Here is a 15963-nt window from a genome sequence, read left to right as displayed (position 1 = left end):
TCCTTTTTTGAGATCTTACACATAGACAAAAACAGATTTTTTTGATAGGATCTGGGGTAGTCGTAGTCTCCGCATCCTTCTTGTCTAGCCGCGGAGGAGAAATTGCCAAGGCTAGCCGAGGAAACTTGCCAGAGTGCGCCCACCCAGGGGGAGGAGCTGGAGACCGGCCAGAAGCCCACCCAGGGGGGGGAGCCGGGGACCAGCTAGAACCACCACATGTTGGGGAAGCAGAGCAGCGCCTCCAACCGCCATGACCACCACTGGGAGAGCGGTGGCGGGGACCTTGGGAGCGTGGCGTGTGTGAGTGGCGACCAGAGGACTGCAATCGAGAATGACGACAATGAGATGAGGAGGCGTCGATCGAGGCACCCAGAGGCACTCTGGCAATGGTGCAAGGAGCATTGCCCCAATGATTTAACAATTTCTGTAAGTGGGCAACCTCCAGGAAAACTTTATTAGCTTACACCTGTATCTGCATAATGACATTGTTACAAATGCATGCCTTAGTGTACATTGCAATGTTAACATCCAAAAAACTGTGAGTGAATAAAACTGCATTCCTATCTTTCCATAGAGAAAACAAAATTTCCATCCTGAAAGTATGCCAAATCTGGGAGAACTTTCGAGGAAATCTGGGGGAATCACCCAGCAGGATCATGTGCCATGAAAAAGGTTCGGGCCTGAAAGGCTTGAAAAAATCATGAATCCAGTGCCAATAATTTTGAGCATGCTTGCAAAACCAAAAAATATGCAAAAAAGACTCAGGTTGGCCACAAAAGGGGCATCTGGGATCAGGAACCCCAATGTGCTTGAGCTGAGGCACCAGGGGAAGACCTTGGAAGGCAAGGCACCAAGCAAAGTGAGCAATCTTAGGTTCTGTAATGGCACTCCAAATGGTGTCAAACCATTTTCTCCATTGAGAAAGCAAAGAATGCAAATGCCACTGTTGATTAAGCGTGTCCACCATTGAAAGGTGGGGCGAAAGCCATCTGTATCTCATATTGGGCTTATAATTGGTAAATGGAGTGGCAGGAAACCACTTCCAATCATACCACCAAGGACGAATATATTGAATCCCCACTTTATGAAGTAAGTGCACAGGGATGGAAGACAACAAAAGGTCATAAGTTTGGCGATCGACACGAACAAGGCGGTATTGAACTTACATATGTTCCCATGGCCTGAAATTCATGGTGACTCTTGAAAAATTGTCCTTGGTAGTGCGGATGCCACGTTTAAAGAAATGCAGAGCACTGCCACCTTGAGTCTTGGCAAGAGGAGTACCTTGGAAGGCAAACAGGGGAGACCACCAAATGTTCTGTTGATTTAATGATAGTCCATTGCGAAACTCATCACCAGCCCAACAAAGCCAAGGTTTAACAGCTTCCCAAGCTTTCTAGATGCTCTTTATAACAAAAGAGCCCTATATGACCATTGGTTCATGCATAGTGAGAAGGATCTGAAAACCAATCCCCTTCCACGCCGGTCTGTTAGTAAGGAAGCCTGAAGAGATGCAATGCCTGATAAAAATTTTCCAGGCTTCATCTCCAGAGATAGCTTTGATAATCCATTTAGCACAAAGGGCAAGGCCCTGCTTCTGAGTGGAAAGCAAGCCGAGACCCCTAGATTCCCTCGGGAGACAATAGAAATCCCAAGCAACTCTATGAAAATCATGATGGTCAGAACCAGAGGCCCAAAGAAAATCTCTTAGCAAACGTTCTAATTTGAGATAGGAAGCTTTGGAGGGAGCCCAACAAGAAGAATAATATAGATGGGTGGCAGCCAAAATCTTAGAACAAATCTGGAATTTACCAGCAAGAGAAAGCGGCTTAGTGATCCAATAATCAAGCTTTTTGCTAATCTTTGTAAGCACAACATTCCAAAGTTCCACAGGGGAAGCCTAGAAAGCAAAGGGAATGCCAAGAAAGCAGAAGATTTCTCCATGAGTAACCCATTTCCATTGGAATTGGCTAAGCCAAGGTGGAGCTGGCAAAAAAGACTGTCGGTAGCAGAGCATTTTATGCCATTGAATGGCAAAGCCAGAGGCTTGACAAAAAGTGTCCAGACAATTTAAAGCATTTTTGATGTTTTCTTCATTTTCAAGAAGAGTAAGAAAAGAATCATCAGCAAAATGACCATTGACTAACTGGGAGGAAGAATCAGGCAAGGAAATGCCACGGACCAGTCCTGAAGACACAGAGTGAGCAAGTAAATAACTAAAGACAAAAACATATTTTACTGACAAATGTTGCAATATTGTACAAGGAGGAAACAAAGATCTGTATTTAGTAGTGTATCCCGAGTATTATTGTTTTTCCAACTTCGAAATCTATAATTTCATTGAGAATTCTTGGAAACTAATCGGTCAACTTGCAAGGAAAAACTAAAGAAGTTTGTATAGTTCACCTGGAGCAAGTTGTCGATTGCAATGAGTTTCTTTTTTGGAGGACTTCATATTGTTTGGATGTTGAAAGTTACAAAATCGAAGATGATGGTCTTCTTAGCCCTGCTGTAATAGATGCACCGCCCCATCAACTAGTTCAAGGTATGAACGTGGATTCATTACATGTATGAGCTCGAATGGATCCTCTGTTCTTCTTGTGTTTTTAGTTCGTCCCCAAAACGAAGGGAAAAAGTATATTTCTATATGGGAGTTGTGTCAAGATGAGGAAAATAAGCTTCTTTGGAAATGGAAAGAATATATAAGAATATCACAAGTATCTTCACAGTTGGCTCGATTGTTCCCGTATATAGGGTTTGCAAAGGTTAATGATAAACCGGTGGAAAAGTGTAACTTTGTAGGAGATTATCTCTGTTTCTGCACTCTAACGAAACGTGAAAGCGCGGATTTCATTGCATACAATCCAAAGGAAGGTTTTTGGCAATAGCTTCCTCGAGTGCAAGGTGATTATTGGGATGGATGGTTACAGGATGCCTATAGCGTTCTAATTTAAGTTCGAGTATAATCAATTCAGTGGAAAAATCAAGAGAATGAGTTGGGATCCCATGATTCCTTTGATAAGTACATTTTGAGAATCTGATTTATTAGAGTTTGGTGATCATTTTATGTGGGAATATTTCAATGATTTGTTTAAAGTATATATTTGTTGTTTAATATTTCGATATAATATAGATTGTTTTATGTAATGGATTATTGTTATGTTTGTTTAGCTTACTTATGTGTAATTTGGGCTTTTTAAGGTATATCATGTTTCTTATTATTCTTTATGATTTCTTAAACTAAAATATGATAGTACAACAATTTTTTACATTTGTGTTTATTTATAGTACAATTGGAATTGGCTGAAATAAGATAAAGAAGGACTAAATAATGCTTTTAAAGAGAAGTTGCCTCTTTAAAATCTGATTTGTAGAAGGACTTAAAATCTGTCTTGTATGATTTGTAGGACTTAAAATCTGACTTGTAGAAGGACATGGAATAAAATTATCCAATGAATGATGATTTAAAAAAAAGACGTTTTCTTAAAAATATATTAATAGTCTTACAAAAAAAGTATGTAGTAAAATGTAAAATTTTACTTTGGCTTGGTAAAGAACTTTGTATATTTTAGCTAAAATAAAAATAAAAATAAATATTTCAGATAAGTAATTTTTTTAATAATTCAAATACGATATTATTTCTAAAGACAATTCTCTTCACAATTTTTCTAATAATGTGTGGAATCTCACTACAATTTATTCAAAATGAATAAAACTAATATTCTTTCTTAATAATAGATTAAAGAGCATGATTTAAAATAAAAATTACTTCTTAGAATAATGAAATATAGAACTAATATTGGTGATCCCAAATATCTAATAGATAGTACAATAATGTCCATCTAACTATATTGAAAATGAACTATATAGAGTCAATTGAAAGAAAATATTATCTTTTAGATAGAATTATATTATACTCTAGTTGAAAAAAACTATACAAGCTTTATAGATATTGATAACAAAAATATGAATTATTATGAAAAGCACGGAACCACTTGGTTTGGAGGATGTACAGATAAATGAAACCCAAAATATTGAGAAGAGAATTAGTACCCCTATGAAAGTCTAGGTTGAGCAACAAGGGGAAGAGAACACAGGTAAGCAAACTGAGGCTTTGGAGATGACTATGCATGAAGAGGGGGAAATTCTAGATACCTAGACCTTGGAGATAATGTAGCCAAGTGAGGGGTTGTTGGGCAATAATATGGCTTTAACAGGAAATGAGAATGCTTGTAGCTCACTCCCTGATGTGGGAGCTAGGTCACTATTCGACAATGGATCCCTTGTAGTTTCCTTGCCAGACATTATTGAAGTTCTTTCACCCACTTTAGGGGACCCAAATCTTTTCAACAAGTATTTTGAATGGAAAATCTCAAAGATGAAGAATAGATGAGGTAAGAAGGAAGATGTTGGATCTGATATGAGGATTGGTCAACCTCCGACCAGGATCATTCACCAAAAGGAAACAAAAAAATGAGATTGCTTAGGGAAAATAGAGAACCCTAAAGGAAACCTAGAGCCATAAAAGATGAAGGTCATATCCTAAAATGTTAGAGGGTCGAATAAATCCACAAAATAGTATGAAATCAAACAAAAGATCATTGAACTCAAGGCTTATTTGATTCTTTTGTAGGAAGTTAAAATGATCGCACAACTCTTCGTGAGAGTGGCTAGTTATGTTTGGCTAGGTGCTAGCTACACTTATTGTGAAGCTAACAATGCTTTTGGTGGGATTGACACAATGTGAAATCCTAATAAGGTGTTGGGAGTGGATATCTCTACTAGCACTCATTTTGCTACCACCAAATTCACCAACTAGTCTGGCAGTTGGTCTGTTTTCAAATTTATGCCCCTAATACTCATAATAGTAGGCTTGCTATTTGGAATGAGGCCACCTCCATGGTTGATTCCATAAGACTAGGGAATATCTTATGTATGGGGGACTTCAACACCCCTTTGTACCCATTGGAAAAGATGAGGGGATTGGAGGACTTCTCGAATAGTATACAGGATCTCAAGGATTTCTTGAGAAGAAATGATCTAATTGATATTGATCTCTAGGGCTTGGCCTTCACCTGGTCTAATAATAGACTTGGGAAAAACTTGATCTAGGTTAGGCTTGACAAGGCCCTCATCTCTACTAGATCGAACATTCTCCAATATGCTAACTTGAAGGCTTATCCTAGGACCATATCAGATCATTCTATGCTTCTATTCTCCTTGACACAAAGTCTAACCAAATGGTAACCTTTCAAATATGGGATTATGTGGCAGTTGCATAATGATTTTAGAGACTGTATTGCTCACTGGTGAAAGGACTCGATGGAAGGTATGACCAAGTTTTGAATTGCCTAAAAAATTGAGAGAATTTGTAAGGAGGTTAAGGTGTGGTGTAAATCATCATTTGGGAGTTTAGCCAAAGAGAAGGATACAAAAAAGAAGCTAGGAAGCTAGTTAACCTCCAAAATCAAATTGCTCAAAGTCGATCACAGGTGGTGCAACAACAAGAGGAGAGGGAGTGTTGACACAAATGGAACTCCCTCCTTAATAAGGAGGAAGTCTTTTGGAGATAGAGATCTAGGGTCCAATGGCTGGAGGAGGGAGACAAAAACACGATGTTCTTCCATGGATCAGCCTCAAGGAGAAAAAAGAGAAACATTATAAACTTGTTAGAGGATGATAATAATGAGGAGGTAATTGATTTGGAACAAATAGAAGAAAGAGTCAACACCTATTTCTAGGGAATGTATAATCCCTCACTAGCCTAGAGTAATAGCAACTTATAGAGTGAAATCCTATGGACTTTCCAACCTATGATTAATGACTAGATGAATGAGGGGATCATGTGTAAGGTCAAAGAGGAAGAAGTTAGAGTGGCTATTTTTGGTATGAATCGGTACAAAGGCCCAAGCCCAGATGGGTTCCCCCCACCTTCTTCCAATTTTTTGGGATATTGTTAAGTATGACGTTGTTCATACTATAGCAAAATTTTTTAGAATGGGGAAACTGATCAAGGAACTTAGTCAAACCTTTACTGTTCTCATTCCTAAGATTGAGGACCCCTAAAGGATGGAAGAATTCATACCCATTAGCCTGTAATACAATCTACAAGATCTTTGCTAAAGTTATGGTGAATCACCTCAAGCCCCTCTTGGATAAATTTATTAGTCCTCATCAGAATAGCTTTGTGCCTAGAAGATAGATTCTTGATGTGGTCATAACTACCCATGAGGTGATACACTTGATTGAAAAATCTAAAAACCCAGGTATCGCTCTTAAACTTGATATTTCCAAAGCCTATGATAAGGTCAGGCGTGACTTTTTATTTTCCATTCTCACCAAACTTAGCTTTAATGAGAGGGTCCTAAGAATTATTAAGAATGTTGTGAATTTTGTTACCTTCTCAGTGATTGTTAATGGTACCCTGGGTAACTTCTTCTCTTCCTCTCAAGGTCTTCATCAAGGTGACCCCCTATCCCCTTATCTCTTTATTGTTGTAGCATAAGCGTTAAGCAGAAATCTTGTATCTTTATCTTACTCTAGCAAGGTTAAGGGCATCGAGTTTGCTTCTCAGTGCCTCCCCTAAGTCTTATAGTAGTTTTTGGGTGATACATTTTTGTTTGGCATCTCCTCCATCCATGAAGCTAGAGAGTGGAAAGACACCCTGAATATGTATGCTCTTGTTTTTGGCCAATGCATTAATTACCACAAAAGTAAAGTTTATTTTTTCAACACTAGTCCTAGTTTTCGAGAAAAGGTCACTAGTATCCTTGGATGTCAAGAGGCAACCCTCCTTGATACCTATCTTAGTCTACCACTCACTATTAAGGAGATCCCAAACCATTTTTGGAATAGTCTTGTGGAATGTTTGCAAAGAAAGCTGGTGGGTTGGAAAGGGTAAATATTGAGTACTACTGGGAAACTTCAACTCCTCTCAGCGTCCTTGTAAGGCATCCTAGTGTATTTCCTATCTATTTTAAAACTCCCAAGTAGATTAAGAGATATCATTGAGAAAATTTAGGGTAATTTCCTATGGTCTGAAACTGAAGAAAAGGAAAGAATGAGCCTGGTTAGCTGGGACAAAGTTTTCAAACTTGAAGCTCAAGGAGGACTAAATCTAAGAAGAATTGGGCAATTGAATAAGGTTCTATTAACCAAAATTGGCTGGAAGTTGGTGAATTCCCAAGGTAGCTGGTGTAACATCATAATGGCCAAATACTTTGGGGGATTGTATCCTCACCAATTTATAGGGGCATAGGATTTGCCCCAGGGCTCTAAGGTCTAGAATAACATTGTTAACACCCAAAAGATCCTAAGAAAAGGGTGTCACTAGATCATGGGGAATAAAAATTCAATACATATATGTGGGAATATTTCAATGATTTATTTAAAGTATATATTTTTTGTTTAATATTACGATATAATATAGATTGTTTTATGTAATGGATTATTTTTATGTTTGTTTAGTTTACTTATGTGTAATTTGGGCTTTTTAAGGTATGTCACGTCTCTTATTATTCTTTATGATTTCTTAAACTAAAATATGATAATACAACAATTTTTTACATTTGTGTTTATTTATAGTACAATTGGAATTGGCTGAAATAAGATAAAGAAGGACTAAATAATGTCATTTGTGTTTATTTATAGTACAATTGGAATTGGAATTTTTTAAAGAGAAGTTGCCTCTTTAAAATCTGATTTGTAGAAGAACTTAAAATATGTCTTGTATGATTTGTAGGACTTAAAATCTGACTTGTAGAAGGACATGGAATGAAAGTATCCAATGATTGATGATTTAAAAAAAAGACATTTTCTTAAAAATATATTAATAGTCTTACAAGAAAAGTATGTAGTAAAATGTAAGATTTTACTTTGGGTTGATGAAGAACTTTGAATATTTTAGCTAAACTAAAAATAAAAATAAAAATAAATATTTCAGATAAATAATTTTTTTAATAATTCAAATACGATATTATTTCTAAAGACAATTGTCTTCACAATTTTTCTAATAATGTGTGGAATCTCACTACAATTTATTCAAAATGAATAAAACTAATATTCTTTCTTAATAATAGATTAAAGAGCATGATTTAAAATAATAATAATTTCTTAGAATAATGAAATATAGAACTAATATTGGTGATCCCAAATATCTAATAGATAGTACAATAATGTCCATCTAACTATATTGAAAATGAACTTTATAGAGTCAATTGAAAGAAAATATTATCTTTTAGATAGAATTATATTATACTCTAGTTGAAAAAAACTATACAAGCTTTATAGATATTGATAACAAAAATATGAATTATTATGAAAAGCACAGAACCACTTGGTTTGGAGGATGTACAGATAAATGAAACCCAAAATATTGAGAAGAAAATCAGTACCCCTATGAAAGTCTAGGTTGAGCAGCAAGGTGAGGGGAACACAGGTAAGAAAACTGAGGCTTTGGAGATGACTATGCATGAAGAGGGGGAAATTCTAGATACCTAGACCTTGGAGATAATGTAGCCAAGTGAGGGGTTGTTGGCCAATAATATGGCTTTGACGGGAAATGAGAATGCTTGCAGCTCACTCCCTGATGTGGGAACTAGGTCACTATTCGACAATGGATCCCTTGAAGTTTCCCTGCCAGACATTATTGAAGTTCTTTCACCCACTTTAGGGGACCCAAATCTTTTCAAAAAGTATTTTGAATGGACAGTTTCAAAGATGAAGAATAGATGAGGTAAGAAGGAAGATGTTGGATCTAACAAGAGGATTGGTCAACCTTCGACCAGGATCATTCACCAAAAGGAAACAAAAAAATGAGATTACTTAGGGAAAATAGAGAACCCTAAAGGAAACCTAGAGCCGTAAAAGATGAAGGTCATATCCTAAAATGTTAGAGGGTTAAATAACCCCACAAAATAGTATGAAATCAAACAAAAGATCACTGAACTCAAGGCTGATTTGATTCTTTTGTAGGAAGTTAAAATGATCGCACAACTTTTCCTGAGAGTGGCTAGTTATGTTTGGCTAGGTGCTAGCTACACTTATTGTGAAGCTAACAATGCTTTTGGTGGGATTGACACAATGTGAAATTCTAATAAGGTGTTGGGAGTGGATATATCTACTAGCACTCATTTTGCTGCCACCAAATTCACCAACTAGTCTGGTAGTTGGTCTGTTTTCAAATTTTATGCCCCTAATACTCATAATAGTAGGCTTGCTATTTGGAATGAGGCCACCTCCATGGTTGATTCCATAAGACTAGGGAATATCTTATGTATGGGGGACTTCAACATCCCTTTATACCCCTTGGAAAAGATGAGGGCATTGGAGGACTTCTCGAATAGTATGCAAGATCTCAAGGATTTCTTGAGAAGAAATGATCTAATTGATATTGATCTCTAGGGCTTGGCCTTCACTTGGTCTAATAATAGACTTGGGAAAAACTTGATCTAGGTTAGGCTTGACAAGGCCCTCATCTCCAGTAGATGGAACATTCTCCAATATGCTAACCTAAAGCCTTACCCTAGGACCTTATCAGATCATTCTATGCTTCTATTCTCCTTGACACAAAGTCTAACCAAATGGTAGCCTTTCAAATATGAGATTATGTGGTAGTTGCATAATGATTTCAGAGACTGTATTGCTCACTGGTGAAAGGACTCAATGGAAGGTATTACCAAGTTTCGAATTGCCTAAAAACTTGAGAGAATTTGTAAGGAGGTTAAGGTGTGGTGTAAATCATCATTTGGGAGTTTAGCCAAAGAGAAGGATGCAAAAAAGAAGCTAGGAAGCTAGTTAACCTCCAAAATCAAAATGCTCAAAGTGGATCATAGGTGGTGAAACACCAAGAGGAGAGGGAGTGTTGATACAAATGGAACTCCCTCCTTAATAAGGAGGAAGTCTTTTGGAGATAGAGATCTAGGGTCCAATGGCTGGAGGAGGGAGACAAAAGCACGACATTCTTCCATGGATCAACCTCAAGGAGAAAAAAGAGAAACATTATAAACTTGTTAGAGGATGATAATAATGAGGAGGTAATTGATTTGGACCAAATAGAAGAAAGAGTCAACACCTATTTTTAGGGAATGTATAATCCCTCACTAGCCTAGAATGATAGTAACTTATAGAGTGAAATCCTATGGACTTTCCAACCTATGATTAATGACTAGATGAATGAGGGGATCATGTGTAAGGTCAAAGAGGAAGAAGTTAGAGTGGTTATTTTCAGTATGAATCGGTACAAAGGCCCAAGACTAGATGGGTTCCCCCTGCCTTCTTCCGATTTTTTTGGATATTGTTAAATATGACGTTGTTCATGTTGTAGCAGAATTTTTTAGAATGGGAAAGCTGATTAAGGAACTTAGCCAAACCTTTATTTTTCTCATTCCTAAGACTAAGGACCCCCAAAGGATGGAATAATTCATACCCATTAGCCTTTGTAATACAATCTACAAGATCTTTGCTAAAGTTATGGTGAATCACCTCAAGTCCCTCTTGGATAAATTCATTAGTCCTCATTAGAATAACTCTATACCTAGAAGATAGATTCTTGATGTGGTCATAACTATCCATGAGGTGATACACTCGATTGAAAAATCTAAAAAATCAGGTATCGCTCTTAAACATGATATTTCCAAAGCCTATGATAAGGTCAGGCATGAATTTTTATTTTCCATTCTCACCAAACTTAGCTTTAATGAGAGGGTCCTAAGAATTATTAAGAATATTGTGAATTTTTTTACCTTCTCAGTGATTTTTAATGGTACCCTGGGTAACTTCTTCTCTTCCTCTCAAGGTCTTCATCAAGGTGACCCCCTATCCCCTTATCTCTTTATTGTTGTAGCGGAAGTGTTAAGCATAAATCTTGTCTCTTTATCTTAATCTAGCAAGGTTAAGGGCATTGAGTTTGCTTCTCACTACCTCCCCTAAGTCTTATAGTAGTTTTTGGGTGATACATTTTTGGTTTGGCATCTCCTCCATCCATGAAGCTAGAGAGTGGAAAGACACCCTGAATATGTATGCTCTTGTTTTTGGCCAATGCATTAACTACCACAATAGTAAAGTTTATTTTTTCAACACTTGTCCTAGTTTGTGAGAAAAGGTCACTAGTATCCTTGGATGCTAAGAGGCAACCCTCCTTGATACCTATCTTAGTCTACCACTCACTATTAAGGAGATCCCAAACCATTTTTGGAATAGTCTTGTGGAATGTCTGCAGAGAAAGCTGGTGGGATGGAAAGGGTAAATATTGAGTACTAGTGGGAAACTTCAACTCCTCTTAGCCTCCTTGTAAGGCATCCTAGTGTATTTCCTATCTATTTTAAAACTCCCCAGTAGATTCAGAGATATCATTGAGAAAATTTAGGGTAATTTCCTATGGTCTGAAACTAAAGAAAAGGAAAGAATGAGCCTGGCTAGCTGGGACAAAGTTTTCAAACCTAAAGCTCAAGGAGGACTAAATCTAAGAAGAATTGGGCAATTGAATAAGGTTCTATTAACCAAAATTGGTTGGAAGTTGGTGAATTCCCAAGGTAGCTAGTGTAACATCATAATGGCCAAATACTTTGGGGGATTGTATCCTCACCAATTTATAGGGGTATAGGATTTTCTCCAGGGCTCTAAGGTCTAGAATAAAATTGGTAACACCCAAAAGATCCTAAGAAAAGGGTGTCACTAGATCATGGGGAATAAAAATTCAATACACTTGTGGGGAGATTAATGGATCAATGAGGAACCCCTCAAGAAAACTAAGTTTTTCCCTTTGTGTGAGATGTGAACTAGATTGTATTGCCCTCAGACTTGGGACTTCATCACCCCTAAAAAATAATGGATCAAATTCCAAAATATCTAGCTAAGGGAGTTGAGTTTAGCTAGGAAATGCAAGATCTCTTGCACATAGGTCTACACGATTCCCCTCATCCTAGTTGAGGACTCCTTGGTGTGATAACTTATACCCTTGGGGGAGTTAACTATTAAGTCTTCTTATCTTAGCGGGATGGCAAGAGAAGGAGCATAGGCCGATTGGAAAAAAGTGTAGTACCCTTGGATACTGCCTAAAATAAACTTCTTTTGGTGGTTGACTCTACATGGGTCAATCCTCACTATTGACAACCTCTAGCAGCATGGTTGTCAACTTGAAAACTATTATATTTTATGCCTTGAAGATGCTACATCCATTCCATGCCTGCTCATCCATTTTCCCTTTGCCACGGATGTCTGGAGAGAGGTTGTTTCTTTGTGGGGAGTCAGTTGGTGTATGGATAATGAGTTGAAGCAATTTGCCCACTGAGAGGGCCTAGCTACCCACCCTTATCTCAGAAATATTTGGTCAATTATACCACCTTATGTTTGATGGAAAATATGGAAGGAGAGGAATAATAGGATTTTCAAGGAGCAAGCCACAACTAGCTTGGGGGTGGCTCAACAAGTTTTTAGGTTCCTAAGGGAATGCAGTGGGATCTGGTGACGAAAACCCCCCCCCACACCACTAGCCCCCCCCCCCCCCCCCCCCCCCCACCCAAGTGAATATAATAGTTCAACTGGGATTTGGCTTGGGATGTGGGACTGATGGTGGCACAGTTTGACAATTCCAAGATCCAAGAAAGAAAGGAGATAGTTTGGCACCCCTCGAATTCCTCGATAAAGTTAAATTTTGATGGGTTAGCCATTATGGGCAACATCATTGTAGGGGGTATCCTTTCGAATAGCATGGGAAAGTTGGTGGTTGCATATTCTAGCAACTATGGTGAAGGTTCTAATAATAAAGCTGAGGTGATTGTGCTTCTCTAGGGTTTGAGAATGGCGAGAACTTGAGAAGTCACTAAGCTAGTCATAGAGGGAGACTCTATACTTATCATCAAAGACATTAAGGGAGAGGGAAAATGAAATTGGCTGATTAAAACCATTATCAATGAAATACAAAGGATGATGGAAGATTTTCAAGATATCCACATGGCACATATATATTGGGAAGGAAACAATGTGATAGATGACCTTGCCAAAGCAAGCCACAGTGTCAAGCAGTTAGTAGAATGGGATAATGCTAGTTTATTTCCATCATCAACCCAAATGGTGATGGAAAGGGAGTGTACCATCAATAATAAATTATGAAATATCAAATTAGGTGGTAGGTCTCATATTCTACATGTCGTCATGAGAATGTTGCGCTCAGTGAAGGGTTTTTTTTGGCATGTTTGGATGTTGATTGATGTTTAATTTCCAACTACCATGAATATTGATAGTTTTAGTAAAAGGAAGTAGAGGGGGGATTCAAAAATATTTAAAGATAAATTTCATAATTATCATAAAGATAGGTTGGTTAATTCCCATAATTGGCATAGCTAGCAATGGCCATTTGTAGATGGAAACAATCTACGCACACATACTATTTTAGGAGATTTTTGGTTTTTTGGGAAACAATGTGGTGCCATGATGAATATGTAGTGCCTTTTCATGTTCTCCATTGTGGCTTGGAATTTTATATTTTGCAACTCCAAAACCTAGTGCAAGGCTATGTCGTGGAAGGATTTGGTTGTGGACTTGGGCGACAATATGGGCACTTGTGAGCATATTGAACCAATGGGCATGAAGGAGTGTATCAGTATCAGTGAATATGTGATGGTCTATTTGTAGGATGGGGGCCCTTTACCTTATATGGAGAGCATGGTTAAACATAACAAGGTCATCTAGATGTAGTTCTATCAAACTTGGAAAGATAGAAGAGTTACAGTTAATGGTATGAGTTTTGAGATTTCTTAAGAAAGCATTGCGAGGGCTAGGGATTTTTTGTTGGATGCAAAGAAATGGAAGACACAAGCTAAGGTCAATGAGGAGGCCAGTTTGCAAAAATTCTTCAACTCCAAGGAGGAACCAATGAGATTATGTGGTGGGTTTGTGCAAATTGCCCTCCCTAAGCCTTGGGATACCATTTGCTGTGCGATTATCAAATACATTACCTTGTAGGACCACTATCAAGTACTATATTATAATCATTTTCTTATCCTAAATCATTTCAAAAACCTTGACCTTATCTCCTTTCTATTTTTGTTACTACATTCGTTGGAGGATAGTATTTTGAAGGCTATTTTTAAGGCTAGAAGGAAACAGAAGGAGGGGAAATCCTTCTACCTTATCCACCAAGGCCTTATGAATTAATAATTTTTTTAATCTAGCACCTCACTCAGAGTTCCCCTCTCTTGCTCAAACCCCTAGCCTCTATCACCCCTCAAACATCCTTGGACCCCAACCCTAGCTCTACTCTTAAGAGGCCCAAGAAAGGTCATGTCACTAAGGTCTAAATTAACCCTGAGGTTAAAGTTAGCATTATTGAGTCACACTCAGATTCCAAGAAGGGAAAGCAATATTCTAGGAGAACTAGCAAGTGTCTCAAGATGGAGAAATTTAAGACCCCCCTGAAGTACGAATCTAGATCTGGCTCCTCTGATAATGAGGAGAAACCTTCTTAAAAGAAAAGACACCACCAGGACATCAAATCTAGCCCTAGATCTATTAGCCCTTCCCATGTCTCTAATACTCTAGAAGCTACCCCGACTTGTAGTGGGGGAGAAGACATCACTTCTCCTAGGAAGGCTAACCCTAAAGTAATTGGGAAGAAATACAAACATAGTCACACCAAGATGTGGTTGGAGAGGCTTGAGATGGCTATGAGGGACCTAGTGGATAACCATACCACTATATGCCAGAGGTTCAAAACCTTGTTGGAATTCACCACCAAGGTTATGCACTCTGTAGCCACAACCCTCTTCTTCCTATAGGCTAACAAAGAGAGACAAGAGTTGGGGAAGACTATTGAGACAACCCCATCCATTTATGGGTTCTTGGTGGAGGAATAGCTAAAAACCATCTTGGACAAACCAGTGAAAGTGGAGGAGGAGGATGTGGTGGGGGAAGCTTTTGAGGAGAATAAGAATGGTAACTAGGAGAAGGAAAAGGGAACCTAGCTTGGGTTCTGTTGTGTTTTATTTCTATTTTTATATTTATGTCTCTGAACTTTACACCCCATAGGTTTTTTTGGACCAATAGCAGCGATGTTTTTAAATGCTGCTAGCTTATTATTTAGTTTCTTATGCATAGTAGTTTAAGGACTATGGTTAATGACATTTCAGCTCTTAAAGTTTTATTGTTTTTGATGTTTAAAGTTGGTATAGGATAGACTTCTGGGAGGTAACCTCCAACTGGTTCTCAGCTTTATGTGTACTCTAGGGTTAGCCCCCTATCTTTTTGGCTGCTATTAACTACTTCAAACACATAAGTGATCACCATTGCATTATTATAATTCAAAATTGTTTCCTTTGATCTACTTCCATACTTAGGGACTCAAACTATGTGACCACTGACTGCTAAATTACTAATTACACTTAGATAATTTCTTCATTTCATAAGATGAAGACTCCATTTTAAACATAAGAAAGATTAACTAATACTATCTTTTCCATAAAAAAATGACAAAATCTAATTGATTATAGTAACCAAATTTTGAACATATAGTAGAAACCACTTTCCATTTGTCTAGAAGTTACTTCCAAGTGAACTAACTTTGAAGTGTCAGGGTTTTTTTTCAAGATCCAAGAATAACTTGAAGGCCAATTTAAAAGACACTTTAGTCTTTAAGGGAATTCTAGTGCCATCCATGCTCATTCTAGTTATATTCTCAATGGTTTTTGATGTCACCAGAAGTGAAATACTACCAACAAAGACCTTATTCTCCTCCCAAAAATCCACAATTCTATGAGAAAGCTTTGGGTTGTAACCCTTCAATTTTTAAAAAATGTTACTATATAATTTAAGTCTTTTTATTCATTGATTAAGAACTTGATAGTATACATATAATTCTTTAATCATTCTAACTTTGGAAAAGATAAACACATTCTCTATGTATGTAGATATATAATTCATCTTTTAATAGATAAAATTGTTAATCACCATCATAGTTTAAGTCAAATA

This window comes from Cupressus sempervirens, chromosome 3 (genome assembly GCF_028749045.1).
Source record: "Cupressus sempervirens isolate cs-2001-9-10 chromosome 3, ASM2874904v1, whole genome shotgun sequence".
In the NCBI taxonomy this organism is placed as follows: Eukaryota; Viridiplantae; Streptophyta; class Pinopsida; order Cupressales; family Cupressaceae; genus Cupressus; species Cupressus sempervirens.
Note: the sequence above shows the minus strand (reverse complement) of the source record.